Source organism: Temnothorax nylanderi, unplaced genomic scaffold (genome assembly GCF_030848795.1).
Source record: "Temnothorax nylanderi isolate EJ_2023f unplaced genomic scaffold, tnyl_v1.0 TNYL_tig0855_pilon, whole genome shotgun sequence".
Classification (NCBI taxonomy): Eukaryota; Metazoa; Arthropoda; class Insecta; order Hymenoptera; family Formicidae; genus Temnothorax; species Temnothorax nylanderi.
The window spans coordinates 39,975-60,385 of record NW_027249917.1 but is presented as its reverse complement, the minus strand read 5'-3'; the positions used below and the strand labels follow the sequence as shown (position 1 = coordinate 60,385).

At 37.2% G+C, this 20,411-nt stretch overlaps 1 long non-coding RNA gene and 1 pseudogene across 3 annotated transcripts in view; one reads left to right on the top strand and one right to left on the bottom strand.

The window, feature by feature from the left end:
• Nucleotides 1-3,662: 3,662 nt before the first annotated feature.
• The window catches only part of LOC139785654 (uncharacterized), a 38,521-nt gene continuing 21,772 nt past the window's right edge, over nucleotides 3,663-20,411 (bottom strand). The window contains exon 3 of one of the 3 annotated variants that reach the window (XR_011722031.1): nucleotides 3,663-8,239. This is a non-coding gene — a long non-coding RNA (uncharacterized lncRNA). Of the gene's footprint in view, nucleotides 8,240-14,118; nucleotides 14,143-20,411 lie in introns of those variants that run through there. The other 2 variants (XR_011722034.1, XR_011722035.1) reach the window with 2 other exon arrangements.
• Nucleotides 18,951-20,401, top strand: LOC139785653 (uncharacterized; annotated as a pseudogene).

Sequence of the window (20,411 nt, the reverse complement as noted above, 5' to 3'; positions counted from 1 at the left end):
ATAGTATGATTATATTGTAATTTAAAAAGTTTAATTACAAAAGTGTAATTTAAAAAGTACAAAAAGTACATATATTGTAATTTAAAAAGTACAATAAAAAAATAATCATTACGCAGCTTTAAGAAAAAAGAATTTGATGATATATCTTAATTTATACTTTCTCATACTTAATTCATATTTGCGTCAATGACAAATGAAAGGAAAATTAGATAAATAAATTATTTTGAATAATTACAAACAATCACAAATTGAACTATATCATCAAATGTTTTTTATTTCAAAAGGAGGGGTGTCAATAAGGCCGTTTTTTGGACCACGTCAGAATCGCTGTGGTATTTTTTTCCTACCGATGTAGCTCACAACCTCCTAGAACCGTTTGCTGTCCGAGCAATTAGAGGCTGAGAACGGGCAACTTGAAATCTCAAAAATCAATGGAGTTTTTCACATGGTGGTAGTGCCGGTCTCATTTCAGCATGTCATTGTTGAGCTTCCATCACCATATTTTCTCAAAAACTACTAGAGTATTTGCTGCTTTAAATACGAAAGGGAGCTCATCAGACCTTCATGCATCCAAGATAGAATCAAGCCTGGTATTTTGAACGGATTGCTATATTACTGAACAATCATGCAATAGCATCCCTTGCGATGAATTGGACGATACTACTATAAGCCCAAACTTGATTTTAAGGAATTACATCATTTTGCGAATGCAATGTATATTCGAAATCACATACTGTGAAAAAATATTTGAATTCCAAACCTCAGTGAGGAGATGTAAAGAATATCTTCCGGAACGGACTTCTTTTTCATAGAATGCAATGCTCAGCTTCGCGGAGCATTGGTATCATTCAGGTTATTGTGTTCTGCTGCACAGTATGTACAACAAATAATCAATCGTTCCATTTTAATTAACAATTCATGCATTCCCAAAACGAGAACAGTACTGTGCACTATCCACACTTCCAGTAGCTTTGTTCTTTTGTTTTTCTTCCCGTCATTCGTTTGCCTTCACGAAATCAAGACCCAACGCATTAATTCTTCACCTCATTCAATCAATGGTTTCTCATTAACGATAAAAGCAATCCTAGAGCACAAACAGTATTGTGCACTCTTCATCTGACCAGTAGCTTAGTTGTTCTGTCTCCTTCCCGGCATTCGTTCCTCTCAACAGATTCAACATCGACTTGGATACACAGTTGTCTTTTTAGCGCGTTCTTGAACTGAAAGCATTGTAGGTGAACTGTCACCACATTATTCTCATCGCACTTATGTTTAAATGAATCGTCTTTATCAACGATCAGCGCATTTTCAGAGCATAAACAGTATTGCGCGCTGATCTTCTTCAGTAGCTTAGTTTCTCGTTTTCACTACTTTTTATCGCTCATTACCATTTTCTTGTTACTATTACGTTAATATCCATTATCCGACCGCATTATGAGCAATCGTACGAGCAGCACTTCAAGTACTATCAGTACTGAATCTGTTGCTACAACTGATACTCCTCAGTGCTCCAACATCTCGGAATCAAGCAACATCCCTTCTTCGGTGAAAATAAGAGTCAGCATCCAGGGCTGCAGAGTATCCGGGGCGAGATGCATCGTATGTAAGAAGGCTAAGAAACTGACTCGTATCTCTCCTATGGCGAGAACACAAATATTCATAGACAGAGGTATAATCATTCCGCCAGATACTCGATGTTGTATGAGACACTTGGAAAATGGTTTTCTCAGTAAAACAGCAACAAATGATATCGAAGTAAAGTCAAACTATTCGATTCTAGATGATAAAACTCTTTGTGGATTGTTAGAAAACTTGCGTTTGGTTGCTTCTCGGAAAGGACTCGATTTTGATTATCCACCTGCACTTACTGATGACGATTATTATAATCTGACTGGGTTGAAGAAAGATCAATTTGATTCCGTTCTTGCTTCAATCTCTGGTCATATTAGATCTACATCTGGACGTTCTCCTCGGACTTGTCTTGCCTTGCTTTTGACGAAACTACGTACTGGTCTTTCGCTTTCAGTTTTGTCTACCTTATTCGCTCTCCAAAAGAGGAGAGTAGGTAGGGCGATAGCTGCAGCTCGTACTGCTCTCCTTTCAATGTTTGTCCCGAACTTTTTGGGAACAAATCATATCTCTCGAGAAGATTTCATCACAAAGCATACGAGAACCATGGCTAAAACGCTCTTCGCGGGTGGAGAGGATGTCTGTATCCTTGTAGCCGACGGTACGTATATGTATATAGAGAAAAGTTCTAATTACAAGTTCCAGAGACGAACTTTCTCACTCCACAAAGGACGTCCGCTAGTGAAACCCATGATTCTCGTAAGTTTAACAGGATACATCTGAGAAGTTTTCGGACCTTACTTCGCGGATGGTAAAAATAATGATGCAAACATTTTGACCAGCATAATGCGATTTGACGCGAGTAGGCTCCGATCTTGGTTGCAACCTAACGATGTTTTCGTGGTGGACCGTGGTTTCAGAGATTGCCTCGAAATGCTGCAAGATCTAGGTCTCATAACTAAAATGCCCCATTTCCTCCGAGAAGGTTCGCAACATACTACATCTGAGGCCAATGAATCACGCCTCGTGACTAAAATACGCTAGGTGATAGAGGCGGTTAACGGTCTCCTCAAGAAGTGAAAAGCACTAGATCATGTATTCCCAAATTCTCAAGTACCGTATGTGGGAGATTACGTGCGCATTGTATCCGCTCTTTGCAATGCTTTCAGACCACCGAGGATCAGTGATGATCCAAATGATACAACCATTGCCGAGCGTATGTTGCGTCTATCGCAAATGCCGAACCTCCTCCAGGAAAGAGTTGAAAGAGAAGGTTGGTCCAGGAAAAGGGTGATGTGGCAACCCGTAGTTGCGGATTCACTCCCTAATTTCCCTCAATTGACCTTACACGAGTTGGCTCATCTGACCATTGGCTCATATCAATTGAAGCAAGCGCAATCGTATGCAGAGGAGCACACAGCTGGAGATGGGATGTATCAACTGTTCGTCCATAGGCAAGAGAGGAATATCTTACGTCTTCAGATACAGTCGCGCCACACATCATCGAAGGTGTATAACCTGTGGATTGAATATAGTCAAGGAATCAATCCCATCATATCCTGGTACTGTCAATGCAAGGTCGGTGCTAGAACCGTTGGTTGTTGTGCACATGTGGCATCCGTCCTTTGGTATTTGGGGTATTCAAGACACTCTGAAAGACTTCAAGAACGACCATCCCAATCCTACGCACAATATATCCAAGATGCAGCTGAGAACATTTCAGACTGGTCTGACAATGAGTCAGGTGGAGATGGCGACCAATCTAATTGAAGATTCTCCGACGCCTACTCCCAATTTCTCAATTACTGACTGTTCACTTCTTCATTGTGAATTCGAAGAGTATTGTAACGGTATTAAAAATAAACGATAATTAAAAATACGGCTAAAAAAATACTGTTATTAAAAATAACGGTGTTATTAACAAAAAATATATAAAAAAACAAAAATATATATATGGATATAAAAAACGAAAAATATATAAAAAAACAAAAATATATAAAAAAACAAAAATATATATATAGATATAAAAAACGAAAAATATATAAAAAAACAAAAAATATATAAAAAAACAAAAAATATATTAAAAAACAAAAAATATATAAAAACAACAAAAACAAAAAAGGAGCTACAAAAACTTTCTACGTCCACGTCGTTAGCTCTGGGTAAAGCTAAAAGAAAGTTCCCTTTTTGAATGGGCGAGAGGGGCGGCATTTCCCCTTTTTTTTTGCTCGTCAAACGCTCGGACAGCAAACGGTTCTAGGAGGTTGTGAGCTACATCGGTAGGAAGAAAATACCACAGTTTGGAGCGAACCCTCCCTCTCTCTCCCTCCCTCCCTTCCTCTCTCTCTCCCCTCTCCCACTCTCCCCTCCCTCTCCCTCCCTCCCCCTCCCTTCCTTCCCCCTCTACCTCCCACCTTCCCTCCCTCCCACCTTCCCTCCCTCCCTCCCTTCCAACAATGACATGCTGAAATGAGACCGGCACTACCACCATGTGAAAAACTCCATTGATTTTTGAGATTTCAAGTTGCCCGTTCTCAGGCTCTAATTGCTCGGACAGCAAACGGTTCTAGGAGGTTGTGAGCTACATCGGTAGGAAGAAAATACCACAGTTTGGAGCGATTCTGACGTGGTCCAAAAAACGGCTTTATTGACACCCCTCCTTTATAAACAATATTTAAAAAAAATAATATATATTTTTTCTTTTTATAATTTAAATTATAAACATCATTATAGTTATTACAAAGAACTGTAAACAAGATACTAACATTTTCATTATTAAAAATTTAATTGATCAAGAATAGGGTGCTAAGATTGCTTATAGTTTTATATATAATAATTTGCAAACAAAGCATCTATAAACATATACAAGTAATACTTTCAAATATGAATACAAGTTTATATTGAGATAATATTATAACAAAGTAAATTGTTATTATATTTACATATTATTACCTATTGCTTATTCTTAATAATATGCTGAGAATGCAATTGCTCCCCCTAACATGCGTGTCCAAAAAACATTTCAAATACATCTTTTTTAAGATGTTTTTAAGACTTTACTAAAAGACATCTAAAAATTATCTTTTATATAGCAATTAATTTGGAGTATGTGTAGTTACTTATATTATTGATAAAACATTTATTGATTATAATGTATGACACGAGCCTAACGTAACCTATACAAATATTTAATTTTTAACTAAAATCTGATAATTTGATATGTTTTATTATTTACAACGATACGACAACACAAATGACACAATTAAGATAAAGCTTTTTGAAAATGCATAAAAAGATACAAGACAGAAATTGAAACTACTTGATAATTGAATTGACTCGTTATACCTATTAATGATTTAGTACTTATATAATTGTGCTAACGACAAAAATTGATCTATATTTAATATACATCTTACATGCACGCACGCATGTACGCACGCACGCATAAATGTTTGGGCAAATGTGTCATGCAGTCACAGAGAATATCATCAATAAGGAAAATTTGTATAGTTTTTAGTTTGCAATAAAATGCAAGTAAAATCTTCTTTTGTACTCATGACCTCTTCGCGTTCTTGAGGTCACCTTCGTTTTTTTAAATAAATACCTGTTTTTATGACATATTTGATATTTGTGTAATGGGAGGTAAAAGGAATTAAAATTTATCGGGTAAAAAAAATTGCTAATATGTGTCGTTAAACTGAATTAAACTGAGTCTTGTATCGTTTTGCGAGTTTTTCAATAATTAATTAATAAGAAATTGATTAATAAAGACCTGCAAATGAGCATGCATTTGGGCGATTTCGCGGCGAGGCACTGGGAGGAGCACGCGCCTAGCAACTATCAATGACCGCTGAGCTGTCTTTTGTCACTGAATTGCGCTAACTTGTGGATTTTTAATAATTAACTTTTTATTTATAATTATTATTGAAAAATTCGCAAAATAGTAGGGGAGACCGGGGCAAATCGTGACATCTTTTGGTTTTGAATTTTTTCTGAGGTAAGTATTTGAGATAAAAATACGTTTTAGCCGGTTTTTTCATCGTGCAACCTTCTAGTTTTCAAAAAATATTTATTTGTGTCTTTTCATCACATTACTTTTAAAGTAGAACACGAAATGCCTCACTCTGTCTCGTGTCACGAATTGCCCCAATACCGGGGTAAATCGTGACAAGGCACGGGGCAATTCGTGACAATTCTTCTTTCAACGGGTTTCAATATCCGAATTCGTCCTATTTTCATGATTTATATCAAAACGTAAACTTACTCACTCAAAAAAGGTTTTTATTAATCAAATTGTACATTAAATGAAATAGGAAGGGCAAAAAATCGTTAGGCTTTGCTTTCGTCGTCTTCCGAATTGCGAGTAACGACCTTTCTCGGGCGTCCACGTCCTCTGCAAGCTGGCTGTTTTTTGGGGGGCTTGATCCTTATATTCTTTTTTTTATTTTGTACTCTTTCGTCATTTTCGTCAACAAGTGCATCGAGTTCATTAGCGTCAGTCAAAATTGCACTTCTCTTTCGTTTTCGTCCTCTTGTCGTGACTTTCCTTTTGCCCGCTTTTGGAAACGATCGAAGAAATTGTTTGAGGCTCTTGACACATCATTTTCAGTTGAGGTACCTGGCTGTGGTTGGTCATCTCCATTCCATGCTCGATTAGTGACTTGACCGGGTAAAAAATCGATTTCACCAAAAACTTCAGGATTGAAAGGAAAGATTCCTGCTGCTTTGAATCCGGCCCTGATGTTTGTACTTGTTGTGGCTAAAGGCAAAGAATCGGTGACGATCGAAGGGATGTCATATATCGTCATCGTTTTCCCAGGATTGTTCACGCAATGTGTCACAAATTACCCCAGGCGGTCATGTCACGAAATGCCCCAGCGTCACTTTATATTTTTCGTGGTCCGAAAAACCCAGACAAGAAATAAATGCATGCAACCTGCGTTACACATGTGTGTGTAAATGCCAGGTGAACAAGTAGAACTTACCGTTTCAAATCTGAAAGCAATTGCTTCGTATTGAATACAAAATATCCGTGGATTCAAAAATTTACTTTTACACGAGGTAAACACTTTTTCCGCCACTGACAACGAAACATAGTAAATACGCACACCGAATTTTGTTCTAATATAGAGGACCATTAGACCCATCTATGGTCTGTAATACAGGTTTCTACCAGCAAATGCATAGAAGTTATCCGCGCGGGAAATTTTTCGTATTGTCACGAATTGCCCCGCTCTCCCCTACAGACTTTTCTATTTAATCGAATCTGCTCTACCTATTAGAGCTCATGAAAACTAATTAATTCGATTAACCGTTTAATTAGTTAAAAACAAATGCACTGGTTAAAATTGATTAATCGGTTAATTCGTTAGAGTGATTAATATTATTTGATTAATGATTAAAGTGATTAGCCATTTAGTCGTTTATTCCGGTCAATTATAATTTAATACATTAATTTAATTTTCCAAAATTTTTCTTTTAGAACGATTAATTGCCACTTTTGTTGTTTAACCGAATTAAACAAATAATTCTACTGTTGGCGAATTTTATGGTTTCCGGGCGTAACTCCGGTTCGCCAATTGGCGTAAGATGCCGGGTCGACAGGGATCCGACGTGCGGTTAGAAAGAGACACTTGATTTTGGAGGAATGCACAAGTATTGTTTAATAGTCAGTTTAGTACAAATGATGGTTGACGCACTCTCATTTGAGCACGACACTCGGCGCGCACGTGATTCGATGAGCGCTGGTCACGTGACACGAAAGTGTTCGTCGAGCGCGGAGGCGATGGCAATTAAGACGCGCAATGTAGCTTGCACTTGATGAACGCACTTGAGGCGTTATACAGCAGTCGCACTTGTTCGTAACACAAGACGCGAGAATGTTCACAACTAGTCGAATCGATCACGATGATCGAGCGCACAATGGCGAGGCACGCAGGGTGACTTATACGCGAATGTTCACTGCTCGCGGAGACGAGAGCGAATTGCAGCACGCACGAACGGCGCGATAATTAGCGGTGCTCTGACAGAGCAGTAAACTCGGATGCACGACGGTATATTTAAGACCGCGTGAACCGGAGTAAACGTTAACGGAAGCACGGCGGTATACGACCTCGTGAACCGAAGTAATTTTGACTACTGAACGCGAACTCTCGTGTTTTGGGAGCTTTCGTTTGTGCGACGCGTATCGACCAATCACCTGCGTTTCCGGGATCATGCGATCACGGCATGACAGGATCGATACGCATCGCGAGAAACTTCGCGGTAAGGGTTGACGGGGGGAGCGGCGCGAAATCCCTTCGTTTGGAGGGCGACTGACGGATGGCGTTACCGGTACGGTATTGATCCGCGATCGCGAGAAAATTACGGAACACTGCCTTTTACACGCACATGATTCTAAAAGTGGACTTTTGACGGACTTTTGCGGTATTCTGAAAACAGTTTTATTAGTACCATTAAAAAATGAAAAATTAAATTAAGGGGTTACACCACTGTAGAATTTTCAAAAAAATCGATTTTTTTTTATTGGCTTAAAAGATGCTTTGAACCTTCTAGAATAAAGGGAAAAAAGTTTTGTACCTGTACAAAATTTTTTTCTTTGAAATTCCGAGCTCTTTCCCAAGCACGTCGGACTGCTCCAAAACGACCACCTGCGGTACGTAGATACCTGCTGGAAGGGTACAGCCTAATGACTTTCCTTTTGATTTCTAACTTCTCTAATACACTAACAGAGGTCGTTAGAAAGAGTTTGTGTTCAGTTGAAGCATTTTGAAACGAAAGTCCTACTCAAGTGGCAAAAAAGTATTGCAAGTAGCGACTGATATTGCTGTGTGTAATTTTAACGACGGTTTGACTAACATTCTGCGAATTATGAAAGTTTTGGAGATGGATGTTGGCCTCCAAGCATACAATTTTTGCCTTGAAGCCGATGCTATGCGGATCAAGCACGCCGAGCAGTCTTTGACAGATGCGGCAAAACAGGCACGCACCAGCATAAAATCGACGAGGAAAGAAAATGAGGAGGAATATTTAAGCAGGGAAGGGCAGCTTTATGGTCCAGGGATAGCAGATTAATGGTAAAAATTTTTAAACAGTCAAATTTTTCATTTTTTCCCGTCCATAACACATCTCAAAACTTTAAAGGAGTTTTTCTCGAAACACGATTTTTTAAAACGGCACGCAGCATAAGTCCAACAATTTTCATTCTATTCACTCCAAATTTTGACCATATCTTTAAAATAACATTCCGAAGAGAAATACGTACGGGATTTTCGATAAGTTGATTCTAACATTATTTATTAACAAATGATTGCCACTTTTTTTTGTCAAAAATTGAACTGTTTACTTCAAATGCTCGCCAATCACACAAAAATTAATATTTTCAAAATCCCCTACGTATTTCTCTAGCTATACTTATGTAGATTAAGAGAAAATTTTTTGTTTTTTTCTATATTCAAATTTGCGTCAGTTATACTGCGTGCCGCAGAGCGCGTCAAATTAAACATGTCTCGCGAGAATGGCTGCAGCGTCGCCATTTTGTACTATTATTGAATAAATATTTTTTTTTTAATACTTAAAAACATGATTAATTACATCCTTGAATATTATTATCCTCTTACTTTTCCTTCCATCCAAAAAAAAATCGCAAAAAAACGCTTTATTTTAGACTTCTACAGTGGTGTAACCCCGTAAAAGTGTTATTTCTCTCTCTCTCTCTCTCTCTCTCTCTCTCTCTCTCTCTCTCTCTCTATATATATATATATATATATATATATATATATATATATATATATATATATATATAAATGAATGTATGTATGTTTGTGCGCTATGCAAATCTACAGTTTTCAAATTAGAACAACCTAATTTGGTATACTATTTGATAGGTATTTGATGCACCCTGCTATTGGTGCATACCACAATAGAATCGAGAGTGTAGGTGAAGGATATCGATTAGGATATGGATGTCGCGATTATCGATGTACTGTCGCGATAGGTGGATCCTTCTTCCGTTAGAAAGCAATCTGTATCGCTACGTAATAGACGAGTTCGTATAAGCAAAAGGCGACTAGAAATTATTTCCTTTCCCACATCGTTCCTGCACACAAAAGGGCATATTGCGCTCTCTGCCAACAAGGTTATGGGCCCAGCGAAAAGGTAAATGGCTCATATTCGTAAAAGGGACAGAGTTGATCGAGACAAGGGAACATATAACCTAACTTGTGGAAGGTTCTCAAAGTCAGCAAATCTCGATCTGGTTGTGAGATAAAGGGAAAGCGTATATGCATATAGATACAGAAGAAAGGGCCTCGTCATCCCAATTTGTGGATCGCATCGATAAACTAAACGGTGCGAATTATCGGTCATGGAAATTTAACATGAAGATGACTTTAGTACAAATTAATGTATATCACGTTCCTAATATAAGACGCAATCTATTGTCAGTTTCGCAAATAGAGAAGAAACACAAAAGACTTTTGATAGACAACGGAAAACTTAAAATTCAAAATAAAGAAAATAGAGCAATAGTGGGGGAAGCTTTATATATTGTTAAAGCGAAAGTCATGAAAAATAGAAATAAGCTAGAACAAGAAGAAACACACGTCATGTATACTGATAAGTTAACTGATAGCAAAAAATGGCACAAAAGATTTTGTCATGTAAACGTGAAGACTATTCAAGAAATGTCGAAAAAGGATTTAGTTAGAGGCTTAGATAATGTAAACATAGTTGATACACACTGCAATAGTTGTAGCGTTAGCAAATCAACGAAAGCGCCATGTAAAGGATTAGGTTGTAGACAAACGAAGAATGTATTAGAGTTAATTCACTCCGATTTGTGCGGCCCTATGCCGATAAAGTCAATTGGTGGAGCAAAATACATCTTAACATTTACTGATGATTATTTTAGAAAAGTAACAGTATATTGTCTACGAAGTAAAGATGAAGTAGGGGAGACCGGGGCTAAACCGCCAGTTTTTTTTTGGTGCCGATTTTTAACAAGAAAATAAATAATTTTAGTTAAATGTGGTATACCACTGTAAAGAGTGAACCTTTAGCTACAAAATTTATATAGGAAATTTTTATCTATGTTGCTTTGTTTAACCGGTATAGAGCAAAAACGACAACGGTGGAAAAATTGAAATCTCAAAAATGCCGGGGTTGAACCGCCACCCCCCCGGGGCTAATCCGCCACACTGCATTTTCAATACATATACGTACATCTAATCCTGAAAAATGATAGGATACATTTTAATAATTGTTTTTTAAGAGAAAAATATAAAAATTTATTTAAAATTTTTATGCAAAACATTATTAAAAAATAATTGTTTTACCTATTCCATAAAACAATTTAGGCACGTGAATACAGAGGTTAACCAAATCGTAAACTCCCCAACGGCACGTCACATTGTCAACGCGGGCAACCACGGGGAATACGCGTGACGGCGTTCCGGTGCCATAGGATCAGCGCGGACCCTCGAGCAACCTAACCAAGCCGCGTTTCTCGCGGGGGAGCGATAAATAGCGACAGGGGGGTTATAAAAGCTCGCGGTGGAGCGCGACCATTTTACCGACTCGACGGCTTCCTCGCGCCGATTCCTCGACGCGCCGACGACGACGACGACGACGACGGCCATGACCACCACGACGACGACGGCCACGACCACCACGACGACGACGGCCACGACCACCACGACGACAACGGCCACGACCACCACGACGACGACGACGACGACGACGACGATGACCACCACTGACACCACCATCACTACAACGGCGGCGACAATGACGCCGAGACGATGCGGCGAACGCTAGACGATGCGGTCGCACGCGCGACTGTCACTGACACAACGACCAACAACGACGATTTACCGCGGCCGGGAGTCGGGACGATCTACAGCGCGCGCGGCATGTCAACTCTCGCGCGGAAATCGCGGGATCTCAGAGCCGTGCTGTGCCTCGCCGTACCTCGCCGACGTGCCGTGAGCGTGAGCGATCTCGAAAACAACGGTCCGCCATCTTTTCGGTCGGCCAAAACACCCGTTTTGCGACGATACGTGCGTACCATTTCCCTCCTACACAAACTGACGCACGTGCAAGGGAAGACAGAATCACGCTCGAGAGAAACCTAACCTGAAATCGCCGTGAGCTGAAGTCGTGCGCCCGGCGCGCCACAGTGACGAGACTGGCGGACCAACCCCGGGTGCTTACTGGCGGATAAGCCCCAAACATAAGTTTCAGGTTTGATCGCCCACGAAATATTAGACATCAACGTTAATGAAAAAACTACACTGGATTCGTGTTCAGCATGCATTACTCTTTATAATCACGTACCTCGAGATTTGGAGAGCAAACATTATTGCAGATATTACAATATTTCCACGCGCAGAAAATTTCACTTTCACCTTCCGAAAACACGTTTGCCCTCGTAAAAATCATAACACGGCAGGTAACCTGCCGAAACTCCGTTGGTCACATGGGTACCATAAGCAGCGTTTACAATGTTAATAGCGAGTTCGCACAATATACAGGTTCCGAGATATTTGATTTGGCGGTTCAACCCCGTTGGCGGTTTAGCCCCGGTCTCCCCTAGTTGAATACGTCCGAAAATATATAGTTAGAGTAGAAAGAGAAACGGATAGAAAGGTTAAAAGATTTAGAAGTGAGAATGGGTTAGAATACTGCAATAAAACTCTTAAACGGATATTTGATGAAATGGGAATAAAACATAAACGAACGAACGTATATATGTTACGGGCAAAGTCCGCATGGTGTGCAGTGTCGGCATTGCCCGGGCAATGTCAGCATTGCACAACGCGACTGGGCAAAGTAGTTTATTAGCGGACATTGCCCGGTTTGATGTGGGCAAAGTTAACACTGCCCATCCAGCGATGGCAATGTCAGCAACGATTATCACATTGCGGACTTTGCTCGATTCCAAGTGGGCAATATCGACAATGCTAAATCTCCGTGGGCTAAGCTGCGTTAAATGTCCGTCTATTTAGTGCAGCTTAGTCCATGGAGATTTAGCATTGTCGACATTGCCCGCGGAGTCCGTAGTAGTCTAGGTTTTTCAATTTTTGGGACAGATATTTATGTAATAAAATTATTAGGTGCAAATTTAACAGTATTTATTAGAATATAGGGTAATTGTATAGATGGGGAAATCACCTTGGATGACCTTGATATTTTAGTATGTTGTCCAGGTCACCCTCCTGAGTGACCTTTAGAAGGTTTCAGCCCGCGCTCGTTATTCGTTAAAAAGTTATTAACAAAAAAAGTTTGGAAAATATAGCAGCTATTTTGAGTATTGAAAGGCATAAATGACTAATATATATGTCGAAATAGTTCACACATACACTTTTTTTTGTTTAGCTTTTGTTTAGTTTTGTTTAGTTTAGTGACGCGCTTTAAACAGTTAAATACTACCTACATAGGTTAGATGACACACTTTAACAGTATTTAACTGTTTAAAGCGCGTCACTAATCTACATAGGTTAGATGACGCGCTTTAAAAGTATTTAACTGTTTAAAGCGCGTCACTAATCTACATAGGTTAGATGACGCGCTTTAACAGTATTTAACTGTTTAAAGCGCGTCACTAATCCGCATAGGTTAGATGACGCGCTTTAACAGTATTTAACTGTTTAAAGCGCGTCACTAAACTAAACAAAACTAAACAAAAACTAAACCAAAAAAGTAGCCCACGGAGATTTAGCATTGTCGACATTGCCCACTTGGAACCGAGCAAAGTCCGCAATGTGATAATCGTTGCTGACATTGCCATCGCTGGATGGGCAGTGTTAACTTTGCCCACATCAAACCGGGCAATGTCCGCTAATAAACTACTTTGCCCAGTCGCGTTGTGCAATGCTGACATTGCCCGGGCAATGCCAACACTGCACACCATGCGGACTTTGTCCGTAACATATACACCTCAAATGAACGGTATTGCAGAACGAATTAATAGGACATTGTTAGATCTAGTACGAGCAATGCTTAAAAATGCTGAATTACCTGAAAGATATTGGGGTGAAGCAGTCGTAACTGCGTGCTACATTAAAAATAGAGTCATACATTCGTCTATCAATGACATTCCAGAAATGATTTGGACGGGGAATAAACCAAGTGTAAGACACTTAAAAGTTTACGGTTGTTTAGCTTATGCGCATATTACTAAACAAGGTAGGCACAAACTCGACTCTAGAGGAAGAGAATGCATACTTGTTGGATACTCTAGTCAAACGAAAGGGTATAGATTATGGGATCCGATTAAGTGCGATGTAATACAAACAAAGCATGTAGAGTTTGTCGAAGATGTCTGCGGGTATGAGTACATTTATAGTAAAAAGATACTTGAAACTCCGTTTTCCAATACTGATAACATAGATGAAGTAGATACTGTAGACGATGATGAATCAGTGGAAGACGACGAATCAGTAACTATCGAAACGCAGGAAAAAGATGTAAACGATGATACGGGACCTTCGCAGAAAACTGTATCAGAGGGGAAACGTAGTGTAGGTAGACCGAGAAAAGTAGTTAGAAATCCATGGGGTCGTGCAGGCAAACCTAAAAACATAGAATTAAATTTAGCAGAAATAATTGAACCTACAACGTATGAAGAAGCGATGATGTCACCACAATCGGATGAGTGGGAGACAGCAATGAATGAAGAGTTAAAAAGTTTAAATGATAGGAATACATGGAAAATAGTAAGCAAACCGGAAAACGTTAATTGTATTGGAAGTAAATGGGTCTATAGAGTTAAGACAGATTCAACGGGTAAAATAGTAAGATACAAAGCTAGATTAGTTGCACAGGGGTTTTCGCAAAAGAAAGATATAGATTATTCACAATCATATGCACCCGTTGCTAATATTTCATTGATTAGATTGCTGATAGCCATGTCAACGTTGCATAATTGGAAAATCCATCATTTAGATGTAAAATGTGCATATCTTTACGGAAACCTTAAGGAAGAATTTTATATGAAATTGCCACCCGGACATGAAGATCGCGATATAAAAGTAGCAAAACTTTTAAGACTAATATACGGTTTAAAACAGTCAGGACGTAATTGGAATGACAAGATTGATGAATTTCTTATTAAAAACGAATTTAAAAGATTAAAAGCTGTTGTGTAGGAGGCTGTTGTGTAGGTTCACAAAAGAATAATTCGCAGGATACTCAATAATACGTCCGTTTATTACTAGCTCCGGATTGCTTCTGGTCGGAGCACCGGATTCGGGGGAGGAACCGGAGCATCGGCTCCGATTCGCGGTTCTCGCACACCTTATCGGTACTTGTCGCGCCCGCTCGCGACTACGCCAAGCACTACGTTGTGGCCGTCGCGACCGCGCGCGAATCCTGACATTTTCGGGAACGGCCAACATAACAGCAAACAGCTGTGTTTATATTTATGGTAATGATCTAATTCTTACATTATACGTAGATGATATTATATTATTTGCTCGATCAATTGACAAGATAAACAAAGTTAAGTCATTACTTATGTTAGAATACGAAATAAGAGATTTAGGTAGAGCGTCATACTTATTAGGTATAACTATCGAGCACGGAGAGAATAAAGTAAGACTATCGCAAACGTTATATTTAAATAAGTTGTTAAGCGAATATGGAATGGATGATTGTAAGACATGTAAAACGCCAATCGACCTAGGAGTAAAGTAATCAAAATGTGACAGTCCACATAGTGATGTTGAAAGAGATGAAATGAAAGGTGTACCGTACAAACAATTAGTTGGATCGCTAATGTACTTAGCGTTGGCGACACGGCCAGATATATTGTATGCGGTAACAAAATTGTCACAATTTAGCTCCAATCCAGGTAGAGCACATTGGTTACAAGCTAAGAGAGTATTGAGATATTTGGCTGCAACGAAAGATATTGGTTTAGAATACAGCACGGTCGTATACACAGGTCGCGAAACTCCCGTGGTGGGGGTATGCCTCTTAATGTAACGACCTGTGCTTCACACATCGTCCGCTAGCCGCGGAGCGCTGCGATCGTATGGTAAAACACAGTTGACACTGTGACAGTGACAGTGAGGAAAGTTTCGACGAAGTGAATTAGTGAACATCGTTTCTGTCTGTGGCTACATTGACGTAAGTAACATTGTATAATCAGTATTAAGTTTATAAAGTGTTTATTGATATCGAGAAGATTAATATTTCGGAAAGCTTTGTTGAGGCTAAGTGATTTAACAGCCACAGCTTTCTCCGAAGCTTTCTCTTTACATTTGAGTCCAGCCGTTATTTTTTCTCCTGCCGAATCCTAAAATTACGCATTTGTTCTGCCATTTGAGAATTTACGCATAGTCTTTGTGGCGTTACAGGAATAACGCTCGCGTAAACTAGTATTAGACCGTTGAACATTATTAGTTTGACGGATACGGAATAAGAAGAATATATATCTACTACAGATATACATAATATTTGTCTACACGTGGAATATTGTATGGAAAATTCTCGAAGAGATTATCTTGATTTTCATGACTTTAACAACTGGATGTCTGAGTTCACCAGCCGGAATTTGAATTTACGGAGAAATACAAACATTTATGGTTTGCCTCATCATATATCTTAAGTTCTCCTTGAGAGATCGATTTGTTTTGCTTTATACGCTGTAAGTTTTTCTACTGCTTTGCGCTTGCACTATTTTCTTTTGGTTACTTAGCAATATTATTACTGTTATTCTTTTGATTATATTTGTGTTATTCATATTTATGTGAGGACTGTGACTACCATATTATGTGTGGTAATTTGTGTTTTACATATTTCTTTTATGTGTTCTAGGAATATCGATTATTGTTAAGCATATGTACGGATATATAATTTTGAAAATATCTTAATCTTGTGGCATTTAAACAAAACTGTATTATGTCAATTTATGTCAATTTATGTTAATTTATGTCAATTTATTTGTTCTTTTCTATTAGTGTTAATTGTTTGATTCTTTATATTCTTTACATCCACCCTATGAGCTTGATTAAGATTTTGATTAATCAGTATGATCACTTATATAATTTTAAGAGAATAGGGAGAAATATTTTTAGTGTGGAATTGGCATCTTTTCATTAAAACCAATAAAACTAAGAAAGTCGCTTATGAATGGTCGTTTTATTAATACTAAAAATAATCAATTAACAATTATCTTTGAAGCTAAATCCGGAGTTTGTGTTACCTCTATCTTGAAAAAGATTTATAGAGTCAATACTGATAATAATATTAAATTAAATCAACAAATTTCTACTCTTTTTAAATTCTTAAATTCTCTCAATATTGATATTAATAGTAATATTTTTAACTAAAATAAGGTTTGTAATGAGGAGTTTTTGCATTAATATTAATTTTGGATTTTTGGGATTGATTCACTGGATGATGTTTTTGTTTTTTGGAAGACAAATGTGGACAAATGTTAACCTAAAGAAGGGAACCTTTAATTTGTATAAATAGTTTTATATATACTTCTAATTTCATTTATTAAATAAATTAATATTTTTATTTTTATTATTGATGATGGTGGAAACTCCTCTTTATTATCTATATCTTTTATTTTGTTTGTATAATCTAATTTTCTTTGTAGTACTTTGTTTATAGTTATTATACAATATAAAATTTTTATTCATTAAAATTGAAATAACAAGCAGGTTTCCTGTTCCCAGAGGAGACATATTGCTATTACTAACGGTATAAATAACATACACGAGCGGCCACGGTCGTAAGATTGACCCCGCAGGGGTGACCGATCCGCAGTTATTTGGGCCTAGCAAACCCACAACTAAGAAGAAGAAGAAGAAGAAGTCGTGTATATACGAAGAAATTTTGTTAAAATGCCGTCAGGCTGTGTTGTACCGAGTTGTGTCACAAATAAATATTCTACCGGAAAACGCTCAACATTTCAAGTGCCAACGGATGAGAATCTTCGGGCAAAATGGATAGCATCGATTCCTGGAGTAGAATCTTTGCGATCAACTCAACGTGTGTGTGAGAAGCACTTTGAAGAACATTTTATACTTAAAGAATTTATAAAATACGATAATAGTGGAAAAATTATTGCTCAGGTAAATTGTTAAAATATATTCAATATATGTAAACTAAATAATCTTTATTATATACTGTTATACATATATCTTTTTGGAAAATTTTTTCTGAAATACTTTATGTTGTTCTTCATATAAAGTTAACTTATAAACTGGTAAATGATTTGTTTATGAAAAATATTTACTTCAAAAAAGTTGTTCTTTAAAAAATGTTAACTTATCAGGTTCCGTTTAAACGTGCACGCTTGCAGCAAGGAGCTGTACCAACGATATTTGAGCAGTCTCCGTCAAGGTCAAGAAGCCCTCAAAAAGTTGTTGAAGTTCGTGTAAAAAATTACACTGACTATTCATATGCGCTACAAGAACGTAAGTTTAAATGTATTAATTTTATTTTTATTAATGTTTTTGTATTCAGTGTTTGCATACAGTTTATAAAAATGTAATTAATAATTTACATCATGCAAATTATAAATCATATCTATTTATAAATAATTTATGTTTAAGCCTCAACCTCTTCTCATTCAAGAGCAACTGTTGGATGTGAATTGGTTAACACACCAACAACTTCAAACTGTGATACCAACGTTGCTACTCAATGTAAGTGATTGATATGTTGTTTTAGAAAACGATTCAAATGATTTAAATAATAATTAATTATCGACTTTATACTAATAAAATGATTCTACATTCTTTAACAGCACTGGATGAGTTCGGAGATAATGAACAAATTTTATCCAACAATTATGAATGTTTATCTGATTCAGATGTACATTGTCATTGTACGTATATTAATAAACTTTTTTTGATAATTTTCATAAAAGCAGATAGTATGTTAGTGTTTGTACTCTTACTAATTAATTGATTATATAGTAGTAGATTCGTCAGCCATGTAGATTGAGTTACCTTATGAAGAAAGTAATGTTACAAAAGACAATATTGAAGCTCCGATGCACACAAATTCTGCGTGTTCGTTTACGACTATCACGTTTGATTCTGTCAAATTTAACTTTAACGCTCAGCGTAAGTATGATGTAAAATATAAATTTTACGAATTCAATTGTACACTATTAGTTTCTTAATACTTGTAATTTTTTTAACTTAGAATTTGCTAAGCCTAAAAAACCAATGAAAAGGATTACAATTTTCCAATTTATCTCATGGTTTATTAAATTTACAAAATACTGTGTGCTTAAAAAAATTTTATATTAAATTTTATAAGTAATTTTTTCGCATTAATGATTTATATTATGTATTTGATTTATTCTATCTTAAATAAGACATTATTTATATTTATATGCTACTTTATACAATGTAATTGAAAATAATGCTACGTTTAAATACAAAGGTAACTAGAAAGCATAATTAAATACCTTATTTCTTTTTTAGCAGGAGATGATACTCTTGCAAACTGCATCTTCCCGAGAAATTAAATATGAAATTTACATGACACCTGCTGATATTACGGGAACGAAACTGCGGCGAGTTTTAGACAACATATCAATGTTACCAGACATTTTACAAAAATTCAAAGACATGCGTGTTTGTAAAGGAATAACGTCCATCGGTTTGGAATGTGTGCCTGGAAACACTTCTTTGAAAGTCTGTGCTGGTGCAGATTGGCGTCACGCAGATTGCAAAATGTTATCTAAAAATAGTGAGAGGTGCAGTTCTTGTAAGAAATATTCTAACGCATTATTACAAAAGATTAGAAGAATGAAAAAAGGAACTAATATTAAGCGTGTTTCTGCATCTTCGAACCATTTTGATAAGATAAAGTTGAAAGCGATGCGAAAAAAAATGAGAAATCAGCGGTTAACAGCTCATCGTTTGAAAAAAAAACTCGATCTACTAACAAATCATATCGCGAATTAGCAGGAAAAAGTTACAAACATGACTGACGATAATTTAGAAAAAATTTGCAAAAATCAAAAAATTGTAATAAGCGAAATTATTTCCGCTGCAAAAAAAAAGATCCGAGAGGCCGTCGTTATACGGATGAATTCATCATGCTTTGCATGTTGATGAATATCAGATCGCAAGGTTATTATGAGTTCTTACGAAGAAACGATATAATTCCATTACCGTGCACTAAAACAGTTCGAGACTATATGTCATTAATGGGCACAAAATGTGGCTTTGATACAAATTTTTTCGAAATTCTCAAAAAATTTTTTGCAGCTAAAGATAAACAAAAACGTCACGGTGTTCTAGTGCTAGATGAAATAAATCTGAGAAAATCTGTTGCTGTATCTTCAAAAACATTAACATATACTGGCTTAACTGATTTCGGAGACGATGGACCACGAAGTTCAGACATTAAAGATTTGGCAACACATGGACTCGTCTTGCTATTTCAGTCCTTAACGGAGAAATGTACTCAGCCGATTGCAGTCTTTGCTTCCAAAAATTCTGTTGGGGGTGAAGACTTAGCGAAGATAGTATTAAAAGCAATATGTCTGATAGAAAATGCTGGTGCTGTAATACATGGACTGATTGGGGATGGTGCTTCAACAAACAGACGAATGTGGAAAACTCTTGGTATTGATAGTAGCATTGATAATTTGCACAATTGGTTCACTAATCCACTTGAAGAAAGAAAAATATTTATGTTTTCGGATACGCCGCACTTAATAAAGTGCATTCGAAATAGGCTGTACAATAAAGGTCGTTTACGCGTACGTAATCAAATTATATACTATATAAGTGCAAAGTTACATGCTGTGATGTTTTTTATATGCAAAATATTTTTTTATATTTAAGGTTAATTCGAAACAT